The following is a 5,000-nucleotide window of genomic DNA, read 5'->3' on the forward strand; positions in this document are numbered from 1 at the left end:
TCTCTGTCTGTCTGTCTGTCTCTGTCTCTCTCCCCCTCCCTCCCTCCGCATCTCTCTCTCTCTCTCTCTCTGTTGTAGAAACGCATACACTTTCACCACACACAGGCACGCGCGCGTTAGCGCTCTCGCACGTGTACACAAACACACACACCTATCTTTCTCTCGGTCTGTCTGTCTGTCTGCCTGTCTATGAGTCTATCTCTTTCAATCTCCTCTCTCTCTCTCTCTCTCTCTCTCTCTCTCTCTCGGGAGTGTCGGGTGGGATGAGTGTATGGGGGAGAGGGAGAGAGAGAGAGAGAAAGACAGACAGAGACTGAAACAGACTTATAGAGACAGACAGAGAGAGACCGAGACCGAGAGAGATAGACATACAGACTGACTGACATGAAGACAGACATACAGGCATACAGACAGAGGCAGAGGCAGACAGATAGAGACAGACAGACATACAGGCAGACAGACAGACTGGCAGACAGTACAGTACAGACAGACAGACAGAGGCAGACAGACAAAACAGACAGACAGTACAGTACAGGCAGACAGACAGACAGAGAGACAGACAGTACAGTACAGGCAGACAGAGACAGACAGACAGGCAGGCAGGCAGACAGAGACAGACAGTACAGTACAGGCAGACAGGCAGAGACAGACAGTACAGTACAGGCAGGCAGACAGACAGTCAGAGACAGACCGACAGACAGACAGAGACAGACAGTACAGTACAGACAGACAGAAAGACAGACAGACAGAGACAGACAGACAGTACAGTGCAGTACAGTACAGTACAGACAGACAGACAGACAGACAGACAGTACAGTACAGTACAGTACAAGCAGACAGAGACAGACAGAGGAGGACAGACAGACAGACACAGACAGTACAGTACAGGCAGACAGAGAGACAGAGGCAGACAGACAGACAGACAGAGTAGATAATGCATACTAACACTCACACCTGACACCCCAGCCGACCAGTCATGCAGGCAGGGCGTAGCGGGCAGGGCAGGTGTATAAAACCATTAGCTGGGCTTACGGCGAGGGGCCATGTGTTTCCGGCACACAGACACTACAGCAGCAGTGTATGGACCCACTTGTTTATAGATGGTGATTGTCAGTCGTGCCCGACTATGACTGTCAGAACAGCAGAGGCTGATGACGATGATGGTGATGATGATGATGGTGATGAAAAATCAATCAAACAGTCAATCAGTTATGATGATAATGTTGACATTGATACTTATATAGCGCCTGTCCTCGGTCGGAGGAGACCCAAGTTCTAAGCGCTGTACAAACATGGAGTCATTTACACACAGCAGGCTGCCAGCCTGTGTACCTGTTTATAGAGGATGATAGTCAGTCGTGTCCGACTATGACCATCAGAACAGTGCGGGATGATGACGATGACGATAATGATGATATGGATACTTATATATAACGCCTATCCTCGGTGGGAGACCAAACTCCAAGCGCTTTATATCACAAACACGGAGTCATTTACATACAGCCTGGGTAGACCCGACTGACGGCTGCCATTTGGGCGCTCATCATTCGTTTCCTGCGTCATTCAGTCAGGTTTCAGTCGCGCACACATACACTCTTATACAGGCATGTAACATTTTACGTGTATGACCGTTTTGTTTATTCACCCCCCACCATGTAGGCAGCCATACTCGAAGCAGCTGGCCAGCATCAGTCATCTGTGGCACCAAATTTCCAACTGGTGACAGATTTGGAAAATGAAGGCTGAGAAAAAAAATTTGTCGCCGGCGACAATTTTGGCAGGCAGCAAGTTTGGGGGGCGTTGTTAGCTGAATTAGGGTTTTTGTTTAGTTCCGTAAAAAGCACTTCGTCAAGTGGCAATAGGGTAAGTGGGGTGAAAGTAGTTATTGAAGTGGGCTTTTTCTCCCCTCAGTGATACTCTCACTTCCTGCCACTCGAGCTTAAGAGCCGTGAAGCGTTAATCTTGACCAGTGAAGAAGTGTTTTGTTCTGTCGCGTCCGACGTTGCTGGTTGCTTGGTCGCTGGCTAGCGGGTGTTCTTCTGGTTGTGTTTTGTTTTGTTTTGCTGTGATTCGCTGTTATTGTCGTCGGTGGAATTGTTTGGTGGTAGTGGTGGTGGTAGTGGTACTAGTAGTTGTTGTTGTTGTCGTTGTTGTTGTTGCTGCTATTGCTGTTGCTGTTGCTGTTGTTGCTTCTTGTTCTACTTCTTCTTCTTCTCCGCTTCCTCCTCCTCCTACTCCTCCTCCACCTTCTTCTTCTTCGCCTTCCCTTCCTCCTCCTTCTCCTCCTCCTCCTCCTCGTCATTTTAGTCATCATCATCGTCGTCGGCATCGTCGTCATCGTCATCATTACCACCACGACCACCACCATTATCATCACCACCACCATTATCATCACCACCACCATTATCATCGTCATCATCATCACCACCACCACCACCACCATCATCATCATCATCATCATCGTCGTCGTCGTCGTCGTCATCGTCACCACCATCATCATCATCGTCAACAACAGCGCTCTGATACATGCATCCGGCTGGTCATCGTGTCTGCTGCCGTGGCTGTTGACATTGCTGTTGCTGATTCACTGCTGCTCGTCCCTTCTTTCCTGTAATGTAGTTGTTCCTGCTGCTGCTGCTACTGCAATGACCACGGCTGCTGTTGTTGCTTCTTTCCTGTAATGTGTTCCTGCTGCTGCTGCTATTGCAATGACCACGGCTGCTGTTGTCGCTTCTTTCCTGTAATGTAGTTCCTGCTACTGCAATGACCACGGCTGCTGTTACCGCTTCTTTCCTGTAATGTAGTTCCTGCTACTGCAATGACCACGGCTGCTGTTACCGCTTCTTTCCTGTAATGTAGTTCCTGCTACTGCAGTGACCACGGCTGCTGTTATCTGCTACTGCAGTGACCACGGCTGCTGTTACCGCTTCTTTCCTGTAATGTAGTTCCTGCTACTGCAGTGTCCACGGCTGCTGTTATCGCTTCTTTCCTGCAATGTGTTCCTGCTACTGCTGCTACTGCAGTGTCCACGGCTGCTGTTGTCGCTTCTTTCCTGCAATGTGTTCCTGCTACTGCAATGACCACGGCTGCTGTTGTCGCTTCTTTCCTGCAATGTGTTCCTGCTACTGCTGCTACTGCAATGACCACGGCTGCTGTTGTCGCTTCTTTCCTGTAATGTAGTTCCTGCTGCTGCAATGTCCACGGTTGCTGTTATCACTTCTTTCCTGTAATGTAGTTCCTGCTACTGCTGCAATGACAATGGCTACTGTTTGTCGCTTCTTTCCTGCAATGTGTTCCTGCTACTGCTGCTACTGCAATGTCCACGGCTGCTGTTGTCGCTTCTTTCCTGCAATGTGTTCCTGCTACTGCTGCTACTGCAATGTCCACGGCTGCTGTTATCGCTTCTTTCCTGTAATGTAGTTCCTGCTACTGCTGCAATGACAATGGCTACTGTTTGTCGCTTCTTTCCTGTAATGACTACAATGTCCACGGCTGCTGTTATCGCTTCTTTCCTGCAATGTGTTCCTGCTACTGCTGCTACTGCAATGACCACGGCTGCTGTTACCGCTTCTTTCCTGTAATGTAGTTCCTGCTACTGCTGCAATGACCACGGTTGCTGTTGTCGTTTCTTTCCTGTAATATAGTTCCTGCTACTGCAGTGACCATGGCTGCTATTGTCGCTTCTTTCCTGCAATGTGTTCCTGCTACTGCTGCTACTGCAATGACCATGGCTGCTGTTGTTGCTTCTTTCCTGTAATGTAGTTCCTGCTACTGCAATGACCATGGCTGCTGTTGTTGCTTCTTTCCTGTAATGTAGTTCCTGCTACTGCAATGACCACGGCTGCTGTTGTTGCTTCTTTCCTGTAATGTAGTTCCTGCTACTACTGCAATGACCACGGCTGCTGTTGTTGCTTCTTTCCTGTAATGTAGTTCCTGCTACTACTGCAATGACCACGGCTGCTGTTATCGCTTCTTTCCTGTAATGACTACAATGACCACGGCTGCTGTTGTCGCTTCTTTCCTGCAATGTAGTTCCTGCTACTGCTGCTACTGCTGCTACTGCAATGTCCACTGCTGTTGTTATCGCTTCTTTCCTGTTATGTAGTTCCTGCTACTACTGCAATGACCACGGCTGCTGTTGTCGCTTCTTTCCTGTAATGTAGTTCCTGCTACTGCAATGACCACGGCTGCTGTTGTCGCTTCTTTCCTGTAATGTAGTTCCTGCTACTGCAGTGACCATGGCTGTTATGGCTTCTTTCCTGCAATGTAGTTCCTGCTACTGCTGCTACTGCAATGACCACGGCTGCTGTTATCGCTTCTTTCCTGTAATGTGTTCCTGCTACTGCTGCTACTGCAATGACCACGGCTGCTGTTACCGCTTCTTTCCTGTAATGTAGTTCCTGCTACTGCAATGACCACGGCTGCTGTTGTCGCTTCTTTCCTGTAATGTAGTTCCTGCTACTGCAATGACCATGGCTGCTGTTATCGCTTCTTTCCTGTAATGTAGTTCCTGCTACTACTGCAATGACCACGGCTGCTGTTATCGCTTCTTTCCTGTAATGACTACAATGATCACGGCTGCTGTTATCGCTTCTTTCCTGTTATGTAGTTGTTCCTGCTGATGCAATGTCCACGGTTGCTGTTATCACTTCTTTCCTGTTATGTAGTTCCTGCTACTGCTGCTACTGCAATGTCCACGGCTGTTATGGCTTCTTTCCTGCAATGTAGTTTCTGCTGCTGCAATGACCATGGCTGCTGTTATCGCTTCTTTCCTGCAATGTAGTTCCTGCTACTGCTGCAATGGTCATTGCTGCATTATCGTGATTGCTACTTTTTTTCTATTTCTTCGTTTTGTTGCTGCTACTGCTGCTGGTGTTGTCTTCCTTTGTAGAACATGTAAGACTCCCAGGTAATTTGCACTGCAATTCGCAGAGCGACTAGAAAAGAAGATTCGAGATGACTGGAGATGAATGTGATGATGCGTGTTGATGATGTTGCTA

General features: G+C 48.5%; 1 protein-coding gene across 1 annotated transcript in view; it reads left to right on the forward strand.

The window, feature by feature from the left end:
• LOC143295924 (1-phosphatidylinositol 4,5-bisphosphate phosphodiesterase beta-1-like) overlaps window positions 1–5,000 on the forward strand; it is a 219,482-nt gene that overhangs the window by 63,142 nt on the left and 151,340 nt on the right. The window lies entirely within an intron of this gene.

Source organism: Babylonia areolata, chromosome 21 (genome assembly GCF_041734735.1).
Source record: "Babylonia areolata isolate BAREFJ2019XMU chromosome 21, ASM4173473v1, whole genome shotgun sequence".
Classification (NCBI taxonomy): domain Eukaryota; kingdom Metazoa; phylum Mollusca; class Gastropoda; order Neogastropoda; family Buccinidae; genus Babylonia; species Babylonia areolata.